Source organism: Cornus florida, unplaced genomic scaffold (assembly GCF_030987335.1).
Source record: "Cornus florida cultivar Cherokee Brave unplaced genomic scaffold, ASM3098733v1 CherokeeBrave_3.0.0_Hap2_Chr11, whole genome shotgun sequence".
Lineage (NCBI taxonomy): Eukaryota > Viridiplantae > Streptophyta > Magnoliopsida > Cornales > Cornaceae > Cornus > Cornus florida.
Genome location: NW_026775581.1, coordinates 61,483,417 through 61,507,339, shown reverse-complemented (window position 1 = coordinate 61,507,339; position 23,923 = coordinate 61,483,417). Strand labels below are relative to the sequence as shown.

Here is a 23,923-nt window from a genome sequence, read left to right as displayed (position 1 = left end):
GCCATTCTTTGCCTTAATTGCACCGGTATACTCTTTCCTTTTGTTCTCTTTGCACATTGAGGATATTGTGCCGTTTAAGTTTGGGGGTAATGGTGTACTTTATAGTGTTTACTTTTAAATTCAAAATTTTGAGCATGACTTGTGTATCTGAGAGATTTTCTATGATTGGTCCATATCTAGCTATGATTTTGATCTTTTGAGGTCTATATTACTTAAAATTTAAAAATTGCTTGACTTGAGAGTCCAATACTCCTTGTATGCCTTATGAATGCCATTTAGGAGTAAATTTTTTGAAAGATTGATATCTTGCTTGCACTTGTGGTCCACATCATCTTAATTTTGTGATTGTTTTGAGATTCATTTTAGAATTCTACACTAGCATCGGTGCACACTAGCATTCACTCGTGGGGTACATGCTCTGTTGATTATTGAATTGGTTATATCCCAATTGAGCTAGTAGTGCATTGAAAGCTTTCATTCTTGATAAAGGTGGATAACAACCCCTTTTCACTAAGTAGCCGGGATTCTAGCCTTATGAAGCACTGAATTTGTTGCGCCAAAAGGTGGAGGGCCCAAACTCTAGGTTAATAATTGAATGCTAAAAAAAAAAAAAAAAAAAAAAAAAAAAAAAAAAAATTGCAAAAGTAATAAAAAGTGAGGACTTCTCCCTAAAGGTGAGAAGTGGGAAATGATTAGATGGAGGTTGTCTCGATTTGTAGCCTAGTTGATTTGAGCTTGTAAGTCCGTAGGGGTATTTGAACGCCTAATGCCCTAAAGCCTTCTAGTTTTGGAGTCATTGACCTAACGCTCGACCTCATGAATCGCTAGAAAGCTTAATAGATCAACACATTGCACCATGCTTCCATCTTTGATCCTAAAAAAAAAAAAAAAAAAAAAAAAAAAAAAAAAAAAAAAAAAAAAATCGAGTGAAAAGAATAAGCGCACCTAGAACAATAAAGCTTTAATAAAAGGTCCACCTTTTGTCTTGATGATCGGTACTAAATTTGTGTGCTAGTTTGAGGGTAAGGATGTGATTAATTCTTTAGTTGGCTTAGATAGCAACATATTTGATGCCAGTCCACTCAAACAGATTTTAGATTTGTTTTGATTTGCATGATCATTTTCTTGATGTGTGGAGGACCATATTTGCTTGCTTGATGTTGAGATTTTGGGAGATTGCTCGGAAAGGGTTGAAAAATTGCATACTTGAGGTTGTTTTCTCCCAATGTTTGTTTGCAATATTGGTGCCTCTTTTGAAAGAATGAGCTTAATGTTTGCGAGTATCATTTCTGGAAATCCTCACGAGACTTCACTCGTCCACTAGGGGTAACCTAGGGGTTTAAAAGGCTTGTTGCAAGTGCTAAGTGCAATCGTGTTCCCTACGAAAGTGGCGTTATCCATTTATTGTTTTCTAGTTCATAGTTGTATAGTTGTTCATTTCATTCCTTTACTTTCCAGTTCATTACTAGGGACTAGCAATATTTAAGTTTGGGGGTGTGATGAGCAATGAAAAGTGCGTATTTAAACCCCTTAAGCTTAGGCATTCTAGTAAATTTATCTTACTTTACCATTTTAGATTGATTTCGTATTATTTCCATTTTTAGGCACTTATCCCGAAAATAAGCTAACTCAGCCAAATAAGAGCAGAAATGAAGCAATTCTGGGATGAATCAAAGAAAGGAGCCAAGTGGAAGCAAAAGGAAGAAAAAGGTGGAAATCAACATCTTCGATCGATCTTAGATCAAAGTTCGATCAATCCAACATGATCAATCTTAACACTTCAAGATGGATCAGAGCCATGATGACATTTTCAGAGATCTCAAAAGTTCGATCGATCCAACATCATTCTTCGATCGATCGAACTGCCTTGTCCTTATCCAAATGATTGATCTTATCTAGTTGTACCACCTTACCAACCACTTTTGTCCTTTTCCCAAAAATATCTTCAAAATATCTCAGATTTGTCTTTATCCAAAAAGTGCCGCCATTGAGGATCGATCCAACCTAAGTTTGATAGATCTCAGCCATATTCAATCGATCCAAGTCCAAGTTCGATCGATCGAACTTCCTCCAGTGCGAAAAAGTTAAAATTTCAGCTCACAAAAAGTTGTCCTTTATCCAATCATTGGGGAATATTTTGTGCACGACTCCAGCTCATTTTGTGTGTCATTTGACCTATCTATATAAAGATAAGGATTACTTTTTACATCATATCACATGATAGCACATCATATCATTATATACCTTGTAAGAACTCTTGGAGAGCAAGCTTAGAGGAGGAGGAAGAGGCTAGAGACACCATTGGAGACTCTTTATTAACCAAAGAGCAAATCTCTACCATGGAGTTAGCCTTTGAGGGTTGGAGAAGCACTACCATGAGTGGCTAAATATCCTCTTGGGGCTAGAGTTAGCCCCAAACATGCTTTCTACATCTTAATTTTGTGTATTATTGAGGGATTAGTGTTGTAATATATGTTTTGGCACTTATATATATATATAGATCTTGTTTATTCAATGATTTATGTGGATTAATGCTTCTAATTGATCATTTCATTATATCCATATGTCTATGTATGCTAGAATAGATGTTCATGTGTTTGTCTCTATTTCTTGTGTTATTGGTGCATGTCTATGTGTATTAATACTATAGAACTAGAGATTGTCAAAACATTGTACTTAAAAGAATGCTCTTGTAATTTTCTAGATGGTCCATGCTCATTTCTTAATGGATTGTGACTCTCCCTTAGCTTAAGTAGTTTAATTTCATGTCATTAGCTTAATTGTAGTGTAGTGGTAGCATAGTTGTTAGATGGGAGGACAATCCATGCTTATTGTTTGATGTTCCATACTTTTAAATGCAAGTAACATATGTCTATAACCTTGTGGTGTATTTGGCTTGTGAGCTTAATGAAAAGATTAATGACTTGCTAGATATATTGTGCTTTTCACATGCTATTTAGACAATATATACTTAATTGCTAGATGTATTGTGCTTTTCACATGTTGATTAGACAATGTATGCTTAATTGGTCACCTTTGCTAATTAAATCTACCAAACACACACACATCAATATTGCAACACACATTTCCCTTATTAGTCACTAGTTAATGGTATAGAAAAGCATTGTTTGGTGGTGACCTCTAAACCCCAAAAACTCTCTCTCTCTTACTTACTCTTTATTGTATTCAATTATTTAGTTTAATTTGCTCTCTAGTTTAATCAACCAACCAACCACTTATTTGATCACTTGACCTACTAACCCTAATAGTGATTCCACAACCAAATTCGGCTCCAATCCCTTGGGACGATCCCTACTCACCCTAACTATATTTTTAGTGAAGGTAGTAGTGGCTTCTATAAATGTAAAACTTGGCCCTCGCCTTAATGCACACTCTCTCTAAGCTTGTGGTGCGGCGACGACAGACAACACCACCACCACGTCTGACAAAACAACGAGAGTGGCAGAGTATCCTAAACCACTATACTTTAAGCCAATAAAATGTGGTAATAATGGAGAGTGGTAGACCCACGTCTGGCTCACGTCTACCAACCCACGTCTGCCATAATCAACAATCTCCACCTTGGCAAAAAATATTTACATCTTCCGAAGTGAAGTATTTCCAAACATGATCTTGAACTGCCTTCAAATGCGCCCAAAGGGCGCTCAAACTCGTAGGATGTTAATCAAGTCTAAGTAATGCTAAAACTTGACCTTCGTTACAACCTTCGTCAGCATATCTACGAGATTATCTGCAGTCCTAATCTTATGAAGGAGAATATCACCTTCATCTAAAATCTCACGAACAAAATGGAAACGAACATCAATGTGTTTTGTACGTGAATGATGAACCTGATTCTTTGCCAAACAAATAGCACTTTGACTGTCGTAATAGACATCAACATGCTTTTGAATAATCCCCAAGTCCTCAATAAACCCATGTAGCCATATAGCTTCCTTAACGGCCTCTGTCGCTGCCATGTACTCTGCCTCTGTAATAGATAAAGCAACTATAGGCTGTAATTGTGAACACATAACCTGTAGTTGATCTACGTTTATCCAAATCACTATTGTAGTCTGAATCTACATAACCAACCAAATGCTGACCAAGTCTATCATCCCGCTCAAACTTCAAACCAACATCCACAGTACCTTAGATGTACCATAGAATCCACTTCACTGCCTACCAATGACCTTTTCCTGGGTTATGCATATACCTACTCACCATACTAATGGCCTGTGAAATGTTAAGTCTCGTACATGCCATTATATACATCAAACGTCTAACTGCGCTTGTATATGGAACATGAGCCATGTGTCTTCATCTGTGCTTGGAGATAATGAAGCATTAATCTTGAAATGAGGGGACAAAGGGGTACTTACAGGTTTAGTATTTGAGTCTATACCAAAATGATGTAGCACCTTCTTCAAATATTGCTTCTGAGATAAACAAACAGTGCCCTTCATTCTATCTCTGCTAATCTTCATTCCTAGTATCTTCTTAGCTTCACCAAGATCCTTCATCTTGAACTCAGTACTCAACTGAATCTTCAACTTATCAATTTCAACTTTGCTCTTAGATGCAATTAACATATCATCAACATATAAAAGTAAATATACAAATGATCCATCACGAAGCTTACGAAAATACATACAATGATTAAAATGGCTTCTTGTGTACTGTTGCCCTTTCATGAACTGAACAAATCATTTATACCATTGTCTTGGACTTTGTTTCAACCCATACAACGACTTTTTCAGTTTGCAAACCCAATTTTCCTTTCTAACAACCTTGAATCCATCTGCCTAAGACATATAGATTTCCTCCTCCAAATCACCATGTAAGAAAGTAATTTTGACATCGAGTTGAGCTAACTCGAGATCAAACTGTGCAACTAAACTAACAAAATACGAATGGAAAAGTGTTTCACAACAGGTGAGACTACCTCATTATAGTCAATCCTTTCGTTTTACGCGTAGCCTTTTACCACCAATCTAGCTTTAAATCTCACATTGTCTTGCCCTGAAGAGCCTTCTTTCTTGGTATATACCCACTTATACCCTAAAGCCTTTTTCGCCTTTGGAAGCTGGACCAATTCCCAAATCTAATTCGTATGAAAAAACTGCATCTCCTCGTCCATTGCTTTCTTCCAATCTACACTTTCTGAACTTCTGATAGCTTTCTTATATGTAGATGGAATGTCATCATCAACTATGGGTAGTGCGTATGCCACCATTTCAGTAAACCGTGCAGGTATCTTATTTCTCTTCTTGATCTACCAACTACAATAGAATATAGTTGATGTGGAGTCTCTTGGGTAGGAGCCTCCTTCTCATCTGTACCTGTTTCTTTATCATCTGTATAACTTATAGGTTTAGCTGGAACAATTGGAGCCTCAAGCTCCACCTGTAGGAGAATTTTTTAGCATCGAAGACTCATCGAATGTAACATCCCTGCTATTAATGATTTTCTTCAATTCGGGGCACCAAAGTCTATACCCATTTACACCTTTACTATAGCCTAAGAATATGGCTTTCTTGGCTCTAGGATCCAACTTACTCTTTTTAACATGAAAGTAGGTAGTACAACCAAATATTTGCAGAAAATCATAATCTATAGCAGGTTTCCTAGACCACACATTCATAGGCGTTTTGCCCTCATTTGCAGCTATAGGCAACCTATTAATGAGATGGCATGCGTATGTCACAGCCTCAGCGCAAAATGCTTTGCTCAATCCAGCATTGGACAACATACATCTAACCTTTTCTAATAAGGTTTGATTCATGCGTTTTGCCACCCCATTCTATTCCAACGTGTCTCTGACTGTAAAGTGTCGAACAATACCTTCGTTCTGGCATACTTGCAAGAATGGGTCTGATGTGTATTCACCCCTATTATCGGATCTGAGTCTTTTGATTTTTCTGCCAGTCTGGGTCTCCATTATCTTTTTCCACTTCAAGAACACTTTTAAGACTTCATCTTTATGTTTCATGGAGTACACCTATACTCGTCTAGAGAAGTCATCAACAAATAAGACAAACCAATGCTTACCTCTCAAAGATGCAACTCTGGTAAGTCCCCAAACATCTATGTGAACATAGTCAAGTATTCCCTTCGTGCAGTGTACTGCAATGCCAAACTTGACTCTCGTCTGCTTGCCTAGAACACAATATTCACAAAATCCAAACTTACAAATCTTGGTACCTTTCAATAGACCCTGTTTCACTAGCCCCTACAAAGCCTTTTCACCTACATGTCCCAAGCATGCATACCACAGTCTAGAAGTATGTGATGCATCTGTCTCTGAACTATCTGCAACAACTGTTGTGCCTGTAACTGTATTTCCAAGGAGAAAATACAATTTACTCTTCCGCGTACCCTTCATCACAACTAAAGCTCCATAGGTAACCTTCAGACCATCGCCTTTCAACATGATCTCATAGCCTTTTGCTGCCAATGATCCAAGTGAGATAAAAATTTTCTTCAAATCTGGTACATATCGGACATCTTCGAGAACTCTGACTGTTCCATTGTGCAACTTCAAACGGATCTTTCTTATCCCCCTTGTTTGACAGGCATAATCATTGCCCATGAAAATAGCTCCACCATCCAGCTCCTGAAAATTGGAGAACCACTCTCGGTTGGGACACATAAGATAGGATCAACCAGAATCCAAAATCTATTCATGAGAACTGGATCCAACTGATACAGTCAAAACAAACTCTGCAGTTTCATCGTCACTGCTTACAATATTGGCGGCAATCTTCTTGTCATCCCTGTTTTTCAACTTAGGACAATCCTTCTTCTAATGCCCTTTATTGTGACAAAAGGCACATTCATCTTTGGCAAGATTTTTCCTGCCCAAAATTGATGTTTCTCTCAATTTGGACTGAGATCTTCCACAGTTACTAAACTTCTTCTGATCTATTCTACCACATACTATTAAAGCTTCAGCTATTGAGTCTCCATGAACCTCCTTATCTTTTTTGCAAAGCTCATTATTCATGAGAGTATTAGAGACATCAACATATATAATTTCTTCTTTTCCATACAGTAGTGTGGTAATAAGATGTTCATATGAATCAGGCAAAGAATTCAACAATAGTAATCCTTTATCCTCATCATTAATTTTAACATTCAAATTTTGCAAATCAGCAAGAATTTTGTTAAAATTGTCCCGATGCTTGGAGATAGACATACCTTTTTTATAATCAAACCGGAAGAGCTTCTTCTTCAAATAGAGCTGATTTTTAATGCTCTTTGTCATATACTTGTCCTCCAATTGTGTCCAAAGCTTGTTTGTTGAAACTTTATGCATGAAAGGATATTTCTGATTGATGAGCACTGAAAAGTGCGCATTTATACCCCTTAAGCTTAGGTATTCTAGAACCTTTATCTATCTTATTTTCTCGCTTTAGATTGATTTCGTGTTATTTCCGTTTTCAGGCACTTATCCCCAAAATAAGCTAACTCAGCTAAATAAGAGCACAATTGAAGCAATCTTGAGATGAATCAAAGAAAGGAGCAAAGTGGGAGCAAAAGGAAGCAAAGGGTGGAAAATTATAAAGTTCAATCGATCATGGAATTTCTTCGATCGATCCAACATTTATCCATTTCAGCACTTCAAGATGGATCTAAGCTATTTTGTCTTTCTCCAAAGATCTCACAAAGTTTGATCGATCCAACTTTCTTTCGATCAATCGAAAAGATTCCATCTTATCCAGTTGTACCACCACACCTACCACTTTTGTCTCTTTCCCAAAAATATCTCTAAAATATCTCAGATTTGTCCTTATCCAAAAAGGTGCTGCCATAGAGGATCGATCCAGCCTTAGTTCGATAAATCTCAGCTATGTTCGATCAATCTCACCATACTTCGATCGATCGAACTTCCTCAAGTCCATAAAAAGACAAAATCCAGCTCATTGAAAGTTGTCTCATAGCCAATCATTGGAGAAATGTTGGAGTGCGAGCCCAGACTATTAGGGTGACATTTTAACCTACCTATATAAGGAACATGAGCCACTTTTACAAGAAGACTTTTGACATAATTTCCATATTATATTCTTAGTGAGGAAGAAAAGAAGAGATGAGGCTAGAGACACAAGCTTGGAGTTCTTCCATCCACCAAGAAGAGGAGCAATTTCTTCCATAGAGTTAGCCCTTGAGGGTTGGAGGAGCACATCCATAAGTGGCTAGACATCCTCTTAGGGCTAGAGTTAGCCCTAAGCATACTTTCCATATCTTGATTTATGTATTTTTGAGGGGATTTATGTTGTAATACATGTTTTGACATTTATATATACATAGATCTTATTTATTCAATGATTTGTGTGGTTTAATACTTCCAATTGACCATTTCATTCTATCCATATGTCTATGTATGCTAAAATAGATGTTCATGTGTTTGTCTCTAGATTTTGTGTTATTGATGCATGTCTATGTGTATTGATGCTATAGATCTAGAGATTGTCAAGACATAGTGCTTAATAAAATGCTCTTGTAATTTATTTGATGGTTCATACTCATTTCTTGATGGATTGTGTCTCTCCCTTAGTTTAATTAGTTTAATTTCATGGTATTAGCTTAATTGGAGTATAGTTGTAGTTTAGATGTTAAATGGAAGGACAATCCATGTTTATTGTTTGATGTTCCATACTTATGAATGCATGTAGCATATTTCTCTAACCTTGTAATGTATTTGAATTGTGAGCTTAATGGAAGGATTAATGACTTAGTTTGATATATTGTGCTTTTCACTATGTTGCTTAGACAATATATATTTAATTGGTCATCCATGTTAATTGAATCAACCAAACACTCACACACCAATATTGCAACACATGTTTTTCCCCTTATTAATCATTCCTTAAGGGTGTAGAAAAGTTATGCTTAGTGGTGATCTCTAAACCCAAAGATCTCTCTCTCTCTTATTTTCTCTCTGTTGCATTTAATTGTTTACTTTAGTTTAAATTGCATCTTAATATAATTCAACCAACCAACTAATCTTTTGATCACTCGACCCACTAACCCTAATCTCGATTCCACAACCTAATACGACCCACCAATCCCTTGGGACGATCTCTACTCGCCCTATCTATATTTTGTAGTTAGAGGTAGTAGTGGCTCTTATAAATTCAAAACTTGGCCACATTACACACTCACACTCTTAGTGCACATTTTTAAGCTTCGGTCATGCGACATACTAAGTTTTTGGCGCCGTTGCCGGGGATTGATTGTAGGCAACGTCGTATTTGCGGAATCAATTAGGAATTAGTACTCTTTTAATCGTGTTTTTACTTTATTTTCATTTTCATTTTGGTTACTTATTGTGTTGTTTCTTGTTTAACTAGGTGCATTAAGGTAAAAGGTGAGCAAAGGAGCATTCCAAGCAAAGGAGCTAAGCCAAGCAAGGAAAAAGCTAAAAATATATATAAAAAAAATTTACAAAGCTAAAATTAGAAAATGAATTGAAGTGCTAAAGGACCCTTTGTGAGCTCTTTCTTAACTCAACTTCTAGTTAAATTGTCGGCCCGAGTGGAGACTTGTATTTTAATTTTTAGATAAATCGTGAACCCGCGTAGAGGCAATTTTATTGTTCTTTGCATATTATTGAAAACATGGGAGTACGGGATCATTATATGTGGAGGAAGTTTGTTGTTGATTGATTTGTTGTGAAGGTGAAGTGTTTGTTCATTGCTTGTTATTTGTTGTGTCTTGCTGTGCATGCATGGTCGTAGGTCATTAAATCCTACTCTTGTCCCTCTTAATTTGAATCTTGAAGCTATTGTTCGTACACCTAGGGGAAGGGGTAATTTTGATCATTCTACTTCTACAATGGAAGAACATAATGAAGACCATGTGGAGGACCTTGGTCACATAGACCAACAAGGTATCCTCCATCCCAATATGCATCATGAAAACATGTAAGTACCATTTGGCATGCCAAGGCCATTCATTCACCAACCACAACAACAAGGCCAAGTTCCATTGGGAATGCCTAGGCCAATGTATGCTCCACAACCTCCCATAGTTCAAGGCAATCAAGGTGCCCATGTTGCACCACCAATTGCTAATCTTTCCCTTGCTTTAAGAGATCACTATGTGCCTAATGAATATAATGCACCCACATGCATTCAATTGCCACCATTTAGAGTACACCACTATGAAATCAAACCACAAACCATTGAAATGCTTCCTAACTATCATGGACTTCCAAGTGAAGAACTTTACAAGCATTTGGATGAGTTTTTTGAAGTATGTTCCACCGTGAGATACACAGACATGCCTGAAGAGGTCTTAAGGCTAAAAGTTTTTCCATTCACCCTCAAAGACAAGGTAAAATATTGGTTCAACAATCTTAAGCCTTTTTCAATAACTTCTTGGGCAGAAATGCAACAAGAGTTCTTGAAGAAGTACTATCCGGTTTCTAAGACCAATGCCATGAGAACTTCAATTAGGGAATTTTCACATGGGGATGGGGAAACATTTCATGAGGCATGGGAACGATTCAATAAATTGCTTAGGAAGTGTCCACATCATAACATGCCCAAATGGCAATTAGTTAAATATTTCTTTGAAAGTTTATCGGACAATTGTAAAGGCATGGTTGATGCTTCCATGGGTGGCTCTTACATTGATAGGCATGAGGATGATGTGTGGCGTCTTTATGAGAGCATGAGTGAAAACTCTTTGCATCCAACTTTATCTTCGAAGAATGGTAGAAATTCTAGTGGAAGGAAGAGTGTCGGCTTGCATCAAGTCGACCACTCTAACGAAATTGCCGCCGAGATGAAATCATTATCTCAAAGGTTTGATCAATTCTTGATCAACCAAAACTCGGCGAATCAAGTATCTTCCTTCCTTAACCATTCCCATCATACATCCAATGAATCATGTATGACTTGTTCAAGTGTTTTACATTCTACTTCCAACTGTCCCCATGGATATGTGCAAAGTGAGCACTATGAACAAGTTAATGCAAAATTTTTTAATCAAGGGAATAATCCTTATGGTAATCACTATAATTCTAGTTGGAGGAATCACCCAAACTTCTCTTGGAAAAGCCAAGGGGAAGGCTCAAACCCTTCCCAAGGTGGTTTTCAAGGGAAGTACATCCCACCTCCAATGCAAGGCCAAGGATCCCAAAGATATAAACCATATCAACCACAAGTAAACCAATTCTCAAATTCTCATTTCCCCAATCAATCATATTCTCAAGGAAATGTTAGGAGTCCCGCTTTTGAGGAGAAAGTTTTAACCGCTTTAGGCACTCTAAAGGCAAACACACAATTGCTTCATTCTCATTCTCAATCCATCGCAAAGCTAGAAACCCAAGTAGGGCAAATAGCTAGCACTTTAAAGGCGAGAGAGAAGGGAAAAATGCCTTTGAATGCCTAACAAAGCAACAATGCGTTATGGAGAGTCATTCCTCATCGGAAGGTCACACAATAGAGTATGTCAATGCGGTGACGACCTTGACAAGTGGGAAGATTGTGGACAACCAAGTGGGTATGTCTAATAAAGAGAGTGAACCAGTGCAACCACAAGTTGACACCTGTCCCGTTTCACATCCTACTCCTCCTTCATTGCATATGCATGATCTTTCAAATGAGAATGTGTTGAAAAGTGATCTTGAAAAGAAAAATCTGCAAAATGATTTCAAAACTTCTTGTATTGAAGAAACTCCAAGGAAAAATTCTGAAATTTTTTTTAAACCAAAAGCTCCATTTCCGGATGCCTTAAAATGATCCATTTCTATTGACAAGCAAAAGGCCAAGACTAATGAAATTATGGATATGTTTAGGCAAGTGAAAGTCAATCTTCCACTTTTGGATGCAATTAAGCAAATTTTGGCTTATGCCAAGTTCTTGAAAGATCTTTGCACCCAAAAGAGGAAGAACAAAAGCCAAGCACCTAGAAAAGTGGTGTTAACCGAGTAAGTGAGCTCAATTTTATAACATAACACTCTCCCAAAGTTTAAGGACCCCGGTTCATCTACCACTTCATGCATCATTGGTGATCATATCATTAATCGGGCTCTCCTTGATTTAGGAGCGAGTGTTAACCTTCTTCCATACTCGGTGTATGTCAAATTAGGCTTAGGAGACTTGAAACCGACGTTGGTGGTTTTGCAACTTGCCGACCGATTCATCAAAAAGCCTAGGGGTGTCATTGAGGACGTATTGATTAAGATTGATAAATTCTTCTTTCCGGTTGATTTCGTTGTCATTGACACGGAACCGGTCCTGAATCTTAAGAGCCAAATTCCCGTTATCCTTGGCCATCCTTTCTTGGCAACCGCAAATGCCAACATTAATTGTAGGACGGGGATAATGAAGATCTCATTTGGCCATATGAACGTGAAGTTGAATATTTTCAATCCAACCCCCAATTCATTTGACAAGCATGAAGAAGTGAATGTTGTAGAAAAATGTCATAACCATGAATGTGAAGGGATAGAGTTTTTGTGTAAAACCAAAATTTCAAAAAGTTCATCTTCAACCTTGAAACCAAAGAATGTAATTTCAAAGTCTTGTTTTGAAAGGGCATGGAAGCCCAAAGATTGCATTGAAAAAGGGCTAACAAGTTCCTTTGAGCTTAATCCAACAACTTCTTTAGGGAACCATTTGTTAGGTGGAGTTCAAAGCATTTATCACCCCGTCAAGGAGGGATGCACTACAAGATGTTTGATCCGGACTAAAAGAGCCCAACATCTAGCTAGAGACGTTAAAGACTAATGCATTTCGTAGGGTGTCACAACCCTATTCCTCCCTCATTCTTATTTTAAATTTCATTTCTTGCGAAGTCTAGATATTTGTTTTAGGTTCATATGCATTGCTAGGAACTATGATTAGGATTGTATGCACTTTCATGTTGAAAATAAGCATTTTGTTCCAGTTTGATCGATCTCCAAGGAGGTTCGATCGATCAAACTCCATACCTGCACCAAACCTGCATCCAATCACCTCTCTGTCCAATCGAGCGAAAAAAACATGCATATTTCAGCTCTTTATTCCATCGTGCGAACTTGTTCCTAGATCAATCTTCAATTCTTCGATCGATCCAATTTCATCTTGGATTGATATACATTCTCAACACTTAGAAAAATTTGAACCTACATCCACCTGCATCCAAAGGCCTCTCTGTCCCATCGTTCAAACATGTCTGCAGAATTTTGCATGTTCGATCGATCGAAATCCTTTTAAGATTGATCTTGGGGAGATCGATCTCTGTTCTTTGATTCACTATTTGGACTTTGACTTTGACTTTTGTTTCGAATTTTAAAATATATATATATATATATATATATATATATATATATATATATATATATACAAAATTTTAAAAATACAAAAATATTTCTGTTTATTTTTATCTTGTTTTTGAAAAACATATATATTTTCAATTTTCCATTTTTAATTTTCCATTTATTTTTATTTTATTTTATTCATTTTCCAAACAAAATCCAAAAAACATTTTTGATTTTTAATATCTAATTTTTAAATTTTTGATTTTTAAATTTTAATTTTCCAAAATTCAAAAAGAGTTTTAATTTTTTTTTTAATTCAGAAAAATCCAAAAATTTCAAAAATAATTTTGTCATTTAAGAGGAGAGATCGATTCCAGTTCGATCGATTTGAGGATTCAGTTCGATCGATCGAACTAAAAAGGGAATGTTTTTAAAAATCGAACCTAGGGTCATTCGATCGATTTCAAAGAAATCGATCTTTAAACCCTAGAGCCCATCGCCGCTGCAAACCCACCTCTTCCATCTCCGGTGAACCCTTCGACGACTGCATCTCATCCCGAATCTCTCTCCCTTATCTCGGATCTCCGATTTCATTTTCATCTCATCTTCTCTCTCGGTTTGGGGTAAGATTCGAGTTCTTCCCTTTTGATTTTAAGCTTCATGTTGATGAATCCATGCTTTCGTGTTAGATCTATAATGTTATGATGATGAATCTTGCCATTAATGAAGCTTTGAAGCTCTGTATATATGTGTATATATATGTATATATATAGGTTTTATATTTTTGATATTGGGGGTCACAAGCTTAATCAAGTGACCAAAATTGTTGATTTGTTGTGTGGAGGGGCCCACGAGCTTGCTCGGGAGGCCCCCGTGCCATCCACGTCACAGATCTGTGACTTTTCGAATTTCACCTCACAATTCGATCGATCTAACTTTTTCTCAGATAGATCTGTAATAGATTGATCTCACTTATTCAAGATCGATCAAACTTACATTGATCTCACATTTTTGTGATCGATCGAACTTCATAGATTTGCATCATCATCATCATCTCTTGTGTTTCATGCTATCTCATTCATGCTCAATGCCTGTATTTTCCACATTGGATGCATTTCGTACTTATACTGTCTAGCATTTTTCACATCATGTCACTTATTCCTTGTCACTTGCATAGATTCATGTTCCTTATCTGTTTTGTCTATCTTATTTGACATACATGATTCTATAAACTGTGCTTTAATTCTTTATACCGGCACTGACTTCCTTTTTGAGTTTTCTTTTCTTTTGCAGGCTATGACTCGAGTAAAGACTGTTGCTAAGCTGCAACATGGACCGCAGAGGAGAGTTAGGCAGAGGACAGAGGAGCCAGGAGAGCCTTCTCATATTCAGGAGGAGCCAGTAGAGCCTACTCCACTTTAGTCTCCACCCTCTGCCAGCAGATTACACTCTTCTGCTGAGGCATCTTCTTCACAGGCTAATACTGAGGCTGAGCACATACCATCTCCATCACCACCACCTGCTCAGCCAGCCCAGGACTTGGACCTACCATTGCCGAGATACTCACACCTTCAGGTGGCGCATGAGTCGGTCTTCGATATAGATTTCTTCTCCCGGTCTATTCTTACCAGAGCAGCATATGATGGCATAGATCGGAGGGACATTTCAGCCATATTAGCCCCTGTTACATATCCAGTGTACCCAAGGTTGGTCCGGATGTTCTTCTAGAACCTCCGACTTGCCCCGAGTAACCTGAGGGAGCTGCGGACTACCATTGACGGCCACCCTATCAGTGTCATTGTGGACACTCTTTCCAGATCTTGCCGATGTCCACACGTCTGCCCTCCCGATCTCCAGGATACCTATCCTACTCTATGGAGGCCCTCATATGCAGACATGGCTGTTGCACTCACAGGTCACTATGCCAATGGCGAGACTTTTGCCACACGCACTTATCTGCCAGACAACTTGTGGTTCTTTGATTCGGTTTTATTCCGAAATGTATTCATGGCCGGCCATAAGATACAGAGGCGCAATGACTATCTGACAGCTCTGTACGCCTTTTATACAGGGTATTGGCTATCCATTCTTGCGCTCATCTGGAGCGTTATGATAAAGTTTTATGTTGACCACATCAGCAAGGCCAAGGCCAAGCCCAAACGGGCTAAGTTTCTCCTATTTGGCCATCTCATTACACAGATATTGCGGGACCAGCACTATCCTTTTTAGCACTGGGAGCGTACTGAGACTGGGGCCTGCTCATTCAAGAAGAAGGACTGGAATAAGAGCTACAAGGCTCTTATCAAGAGTCTATAGGAGGATGCTGCAGAGGCAGCTGAGGAGCTTGAGGAGCAGGAGATAGCAGCAGCAGCAGCGGCGAACGATGTACCAGTCGATCCGGCTGCCATACATATGGACATTAATTTAAAGTAGCCCGCAGAGGACCCAGAGCATCACTCTCCGTTTGGGTCGCCCGTTCATAATGAGGAGCAGGCTCAGGATCATCATTCTCCCGATCTAGCAGCACCTAAGGCTCCAGCTCAGATACCCAGCTTTGGAGAGCGTCTTCAGACTCTGGAGGATGGCATGGTTTCCATCTAGGCTGATTTTGCTTCACTCCGTATGGATGTCATAGCCGCATTGTGAGATCTATCTAGAGACATCTGCGGAGCACGCCCTACCCGTTCTACCTCCTCTTCATGATTTTCATATCTCTTTATCATCTCTACATATCTATGATTTTTGACTGCTATGATACATTATATTATTTTTGGCGGCCAGTCTGTTGGCCTTGATACTGGATGTACATTATACTGTTATTCATTTTCTTTATGCCTGATTATATTTTTGGATGTCATGTTGTATATTGATATATCTGTTTGACTCCATCTATCAGGTGTATTCCAGTGACTTCAGTGAAAGAGAGTGCTGCCAAATAATTTTCAGGACCATCCTTATACCTCTCTCTATTTTCAGTTGCTATCCCATTTACACTTGCATGTCTACTGTGCACAGTTATTATCTCTTTTGTTATCTGATTAGTTTTATCCAAGTGCCAAATTTTCAGGACCACAGTTAATCACAAGTTTGGGGGGGCTATGCCACCTACTTTGGATACTTCTGTCCCGGTCATTCTTGTTAGTTGCACTGGTATACTCTTTCCCTTTGTTCTCTTTGCACATTGAGGACACTGTGCCATTTAAGTTTGGGGGGTAATGGTGCTTTGCAGTGTTTGTTTTTAAATTCAAAATTTTGAGCATGACTTGTGTATTTGAAAGATTTTCTATGATTGGTCCATGACTAGCTATGATTTTGATCTTTTGAGGACTATATTGCTTAAAATTTAATAATTGCTTGACTTGAGAGTCCAATACTCCTTGTATGCCTTGTGGATGCCATTTAGGAGTAATTTTTTTGAAAGATTGATATCATGCTTGCACTTGTGGTCTATATCATCCTAATTTTGTGATTATTTTGAGATTCATTCTAGGATTCTACATTAGTACAGGCGCACACTAGCATTCATTTGTGGGATACATGCTTTGTTGATTATTGAATTGGTTATATCCTAATTGAGCTAGTAGTGCATTGAAAACTTCATTCTTGATAAAGGTGGATAACAACCCCTTTTCACTAAGTAGCCGGGATTCTAGCCTCATCAAGCACTGAACTTCTCGCGCTGAAATGTGGAGGGCCTAAACTCTAGGTTAATAATTGAATGCTAAAAAAAAAAAAAAAAAATGTTGCAAAAACAATAAAAAGTGAGAACTTATCCCAAAATGTGAAAAGTGAAAAATGATTAGATGGAGGTTGTTTTGGTTTGTAGCCTGGTTAATTTGAGCTTGTAAGTCCTTAGGGGTGTTTGAACACCTAGTGCCCTAAAGCCGTCTGATTTGGGAGTCATTGACCTAACGCTCGACCTCATGGATCACTAGAAAGCTTAATAGATCAACTCATTGCACCATGCTTCCATCTTTGATCCTATATATATATATATATATATATATATATATATGATAAGTGAAAAGAATAAGCGCACCTAGATCAATAAAGCTTTAATAAAATGTCCACTTTTTGTCTTGATGATCGGTACTAGATCTGTGTGCTAATTTGAGGGTAAAGATGTGATCATTTCTTTAGTTGGCTTAGATAGCAACACACATGATGCCGGTCGACTTAAAAGAATTCTAGAGTTGTTTTGATTTGCATGATCATTTTCTTGATGTGTGGAGGACTATACTTGCTTGCTTGATGTTGAGATTTTAGGAGATTGCTTAGAAAGGGTTGAAGAATTGCATACTTGAGATAGTTTTCTCCCAATACTTGTTTGCAATATTGGTGCCTCTTTTGAAAGAATGAGCTTAATGTTTGTGGGTATCATTTCTGGAAACCCTCACGAGACTTCACTCATCCACTAGGGGTAACCTAGTGGTTTAAAAGGCTTATTACATGTGCTAAGTGCAATCGTGTTCCCTACGAAAGTGGCGTTATCTTTTTATTGCTTTCTAGTTCATACTTGTATAGTTATTCATTTCATTCCTTTACTTTCTAGTTCATTGCTAGGGACTAGCAATATTTAAGTTTAGCGGTGTGATGAGCGCTGAAAAGTGCGCATTTATACCCCTTAAGCTTAAGTATTCTAGAACCTTTATCTATCTTATTTTCCCACTTTAGACTGATTTCGTGTTATTTTCATTTTCAGGTACTTATCCCCAAAATAAGCTAACTCAGCTAAATATGAGCATAATTGAAGCAATCTTGAAATGAATCAAAGAAAGGAGCAAAGTGGGAGCAAAAGGAAACAGAGGGTGAAAAATTACAAAGTTCGATCAATTATGAAATTTCTTCGATCGATCCAACATTGATCGATTTCAGCACTTCAAGATAGATCCAAGCTATTTTGTCTTTATCCAAAGATCAATAAAGTTTGATCGATCCAACTTTTTTTCGATCAATCAAAAAGATTCCGTCTTATCCAGTTATACTACCACACCTACCACTTTTGACTCTTTCCCAAAAATATCTCCAAAATATCTTAGATTTGTCCTTATCCAAAAAGGCGCCGCCATAGAGGATCGATCCAGCCTTAGTTTGATATATCTCAGCCATGTTCGATCGATCTCACCATACTTCGATCGATCGAACTTCCTCAAGTCCGAAAAAAGACAAAATCCAGCTTATTGAAAGTTGTCTCATAGCCAATCATTGGAGGAATGTTGGAGCCACTTTTATAAAAAGACTTTTGACACAATTTTTATATCATATTCTTAGTGAGGAAGAAAAGAAGAGAGGAGGCTAGAGACACAAGCTTGGAGTTCTTCCATCCACCAAGAAGATGAGCAGTTTTTTCCATGGAGTTAGCCCTTGAAGGTTGGAGGAGCACGTCCATGAGTGCTAGACATTCTATATCTTGATTTATGTATTTTTGAGGGGATTTGTGTTGTAATACATGTTTTGATTTATATATACATAGATCTTGTTTATTTAATGATTTGTGTGGTTTAATGCTTCCAATTGACCATTTCATTCTATCCATATGTCTATGTATGCTAGAATAGATGTTCATGTGCTTGTCTCTAGATTTTGTGTTATTGATGCATATTTATGTGTATTGATGCTATAGATCTAGAGATTGTCAAGACATAGTGCTTAATATAATGCTCTTGTAGTTTATTTGATGGTTCATACTCATTTCTTGATGGATTGTGCATCTCCCTTAGTTTAATTAGTTTAATGTCATGCCATTAGCTTAATTGTAGTGTAGTTGTAGTTTAAATGTTAAATGGAAGGACAATCCATACTTGTTGTTTGATGTTCCATACTTATGAATGCAAGTAGCATATTTCTCTAACTTTGTGATGTGTTTGAATTGTGAGTTTAATGGAAGGATTAATGACTTAGTTTGATATATTGTGCTTTTTATTATGTTGCTTAGACAATATATACTTAATTGGTCATCCATGTTAATTGAGTCAACCAAACACTCACACACCAATATTGCAACACATGTTTTCCCCCTCATTAATCATTCATTAAGGGTATAAAAAAGCTATGCCTAGTGGTGATCTCTAAACCCCAAGATATCTATCTCTCTTATTTTCTCTCTATTGCATTTAATTGTTTACTTTAGTTTAAATTGTATCTTAGTATAATTCAACTAACCAACCAATCTTTTGATCACTCGACCTACTAACCCTAATCTCGATTCCACAACCTAATACAACCCACCAATCCCTTGGGACGATCCCTACTCGCCCTATTTATATTTTGTAGTTAGAGGTAGTAGTGGCTATAATAAATACAAAACTTGGCCACATTGCACACTCACACTCTTAGTGCACATTTTTAAGCTTCGGTCACACGACACACCACTGATCCTTCTCGAGATAAAGGCAAATTTGACCACAAGCCTTACGATTGATTTCTTTCCAATCTTCTTTCTCCATATCTTCTGGTTTCTCCTTCCCCAGAGCAGTGTCTAACTCTTATTGAATCGGAACATCCAAAACTTCACATTGCCACATGCTGAAGTTGTTTCGCCCATCAAATTTTTCAATATCAAATTTTGCGTTTGTCATCTTCTTTTCCAACGATCACGATCACCCAAAAGAACTTGTGAATAGTATCTGGACAGAAAACGAACATGGGGCTCTGATACCAATTTGTTGTGCAGAAGTGTAAAACAAATAATAACAAAGGATAAAGAAAAGTAAAACACACACAAGGAAGACAATGATTTACGTGGTTCGGCAATATGCCTACGTCCACGGGAGCTCAAGATCAATGTTAGGAAATATCAAAACCCAAAAGGGTTATAAAAGGCTCACAACACTTATTGCTCACTCAACGCTCACTGAAGCTCATTCAGCGTATTCTTGGATATTTTACAAAGTCTTCTAACGTTCTCTATTTATAGGAAAACTGATGCCGATAGTGGAGAGTTGATAAAAAGGATGGTGGCAGACCAACTGTAACGACCCTTAACTGATGCCAATTTAAAAAAATTCGGTATGACCTTTGCTAAGAAGAACCTACGCCAACCTGTTTAATTGCATAAAAAAAAAAAATGCAATGGCCTCTCTTGGACCTTCAAAAACTTATCTAACCTTTCCGAATTCACGGCAAAATGTATCACATTACACAAATATAACCATTACTAATTTCTCAAAAATATAACATCATTCTCCCTTTCAACATAAGCATTTACATAGTCTCAATTTACATCAAAAGTAATCAAGTATCTTAGTTAAGTTACATGGCCATGATTTACAAAATTGAATATTCTTATTATTATTTTTTTCACAGTTTGTGACTTTACAAAAGATTAACTAATACGCAAAAGATGCCAAAATAGATCGCTAGTCCTCTTCAAGCTTGCGAGGGATCGACATCCACTAATTCCTTTTCCGGCCCTAAAAAATGTTAAATAAAATGGAGTGAGCAAATTGCTCAGTAGTTGGCACCTAAGACACACCTCTTGTGTCCCCATGAATCCAAACAAGGAATAGGACAATAGGGGACGGGGTCATGCTATGTCGATAAAAAATACAACATAATAACCAATCTCAACATACACAATGAGATACTATGAAATGCGATGCATGCCGATGTCGCTCCATCACTTTCAAAATGTTAATATAACCCGCCCTTTGGTGACCCCACAACTACACAAGAGAAGGATTGGCTAGTGTCCCTGACCCTTGGTACCCCCGCGACGTCATTTTGGGCCCAGCTAGCTCAACCACGGTAGGGCAATTTCCCTAGTTCCCTCTAGGCTGTATTAACACGCCGGCCCTTTGGTACTCCCGCAGCGACCAGGTTTTCATAAAACACTTTTATCGAAGCTTCTTTCCCAAAATTCCCCTTTTTCATTTCGAAAAACTTTTCCCCATTTTCATGCCCAATGACTTGCATGAACATTACATACTTTCTCAATGTCATGAAAAATGAAAGACTTTTATACTACACAAATTAACATGCTTCCATTTAACAATTGCTAATAAATTACTAACACCATAGGCATGAAAAATTTACACGTAAACATACTTTCCACATAGTAAGTATTAACAAGTTGTCAAACACACAAGCATACAAAATCAACATTTAAGCATGTTTTTCCACACAAATCCACATATACACATAATCATGAATTCCATATACAAAACCAAATCATTTTAGAGGCATTCATCTCAAATTAAGCATTTTTAGCTATAATTAACAAATAATAATTTACAAGGGAGCAAGAATCACATGGATTAGGAACCCCTATCTCAAAATGATGCAAAACCCTCAAAATAGGTTCAAATTTTCGAAAATCCTAAGGAAGCCCAAAGCTGAAATTGCTGGTGTGGATTCGAAGGCCTCGTAGTGGGCTTCAATTTGCCGCAAACGGCTTCCAAAAACTCCAAGTATTGAAGAAGTAAATTGAGATTGAAATTATGAAATGAAAAAGAAAAATAGAAAAGTAGAGAGGAAAAAGGGAAGCAGCTACGGGGAGAGAGAGAAGCAGAGGTCTGGTAATGACCTCTTTGGCTTGTAATAAGGTGGGTCCCACTCAATTTTTCTTTTCCTTTCTATTTTTCTTTTATCTTTTAATCTACACCACACATATACATATGTACACATTTAATTTACAACCACTTAAAACACAATAAATAAAAATAAATATAATGCAAATAGACCCAACTAAAATTCTCGTACACAACAATACCGGTAATAGGTCCCACACGAAAAACTGAAAAATGCAAAAATGATCACCCTTACATTTCAAGGAGTTCTGGACTCAATAAAATGTTCTAAACAACTCACCGACACACCCGGCACACCCGACATACCCCACGGTGTCCGGTACGCACAACGTGAAAAGACAAAAATGCCCTCGCTGCGACAAAATTTCCGGACAAATAAAAAATGGCGAAAATTTGGAAACATCACACCCACGTCGATGACCCACGTCTGACAACATCTGCCAAAACAGTAACCCACGTCTGACCACGTCTGACAAAACAGTAACCCACGTCTGACCACGTCTGACAAAACAACGAGAGTGGCAGAGTATCCTAAACCACTATAATTTGAGCCAATAAAACGTGATAATAAGGGAGAATGGCAAACCCACGTCTGCCAACCCATGTCGGCCATAATCAACAGTTTCTTTTTACTAATGGCTGGAATCCTCCACATGATGGTTCAACTCCACTTTAAAATTAAGCTTCCAGGTTAATTATCTAAGTTTATCAACTAATCATAAAATTATTTGACTTCTTCAGATAGTTTGTGCTTTGATGGGCGTTATGGAAGACTTGCCAGTTTCCCTGTTAAGTAAGGTCATTCCTAATTTAATTTTATCTAATGGCGTTATCGTATCATATGCATAGTGCATGTTTTAAGGGTTTTAGCTCAGCCTCATTGCATAGGCGTTAGTTGCGTCTATCCACTAGAACGGTATGATAAGAGCGTGGCATCCTTTAATGGCTGAAATATTTTCTGTATTCGTCTTTCTCAGCTATGAGAAAAAGTGTCTTTCTCAGTCTCTCACACACTTTATTTCCTTGTACCCTCTCTAAGTTCGGTAGCTTTTCTCTAGATTTACTTGGAGCTTAGACTTTTGCTCAGCCAGAACCAAGATGGTATTGTTTCCCAACGTTGGCCTGTGACCATCTATCTCCATTCTCCAATAGCTATCTTCTATTCAAATTCTGCAACCCCCAATCTATGTTTTTTGTACCTTCATTGATTGGTACATACACCAACATTTCAAGCTTTTACTAATCCAAAGATTTTCCCGATTGTAGAATGTGGCAGACCTCGGACATAACAGAGGTAGCCCCGTTCAGCTCAAATATCCTTCACAATTTTATCAAATTTTGCTTACTTGAACCACTAAATAGTTTAGCAAGATTGTCCGGGAAGTTAATAACATAGGTTTCGAACCCACAGACAAACTAGCGGGAAATTCTAGTCATCCCATCAATGACAGTCATTAGAAAATATGTAAGGATGAAAGACTTTTAGCATTTGAAAGAAGTAAACTAGCGGGAAATTATGGTTTTCCTTGTGAACAAACTGGATTTTTTGAGCCTTTGCGATATAATTCTTGTATTTATAATGAAACAAAAATTTTGTGGAGAGTTTTGTGACCAATTATTAAGACAAAATAATTATGAATAACCAGCTAGATTGTTGCTTTTCAAACTCTAGACTATTGATAATTTTGCATAACAATAACATGATCCTTTAGGGACAAGCTGTTATGCTAAGTTTATTTTATTTTTAGTTTATTCTTTTACAAAGGTCTATATTGAAAGAGTTGGGGAAAAATATGTAAATCCTGCTCTCTCGAGCTCTATTACCGGATTTAACTTCTAATTCATTTATTTCTTGAACATCCTAATGGTTATCTTAAAGTGATGCTTTCTTATGTAGTTTGCAGCTCATTTTTTATTCAACTTGTTTGATTTGCTTGTGTTTTGAGTCACATTTAGCTCAATATCAGTTGTGTTGTTATTGCGATATCAGTGCTACTTTTGCAAACTAAAACAATGGGCTTTATGGAATGCATTCAACTTCTATTGTACCAAAGCTGCAAATGCGGCGTTCAAAGTGTAGTTTAAGTACGAGCAGAGCTTTAACTATCCAGATTGACTAATAACAAGTTGTGGAGAATAGGTG

At 37.5% G+C, this 23,923-nt stretch overlaps 1 pseudogene; it reads right to left on the bottom strand.

The window, feature by feature from the left end:
• Nucleotides 1-10,448: 10,448 nt before the first annotated feature.
• LOC132287536 (small nucleolar RNA R71) lies at nt 10,449-10,547 on the bottom strand (annotated as a pseudogene).
• Between the last annotated feature and the right edge of the window lie 13,376 nt (nt 10,548-23,923).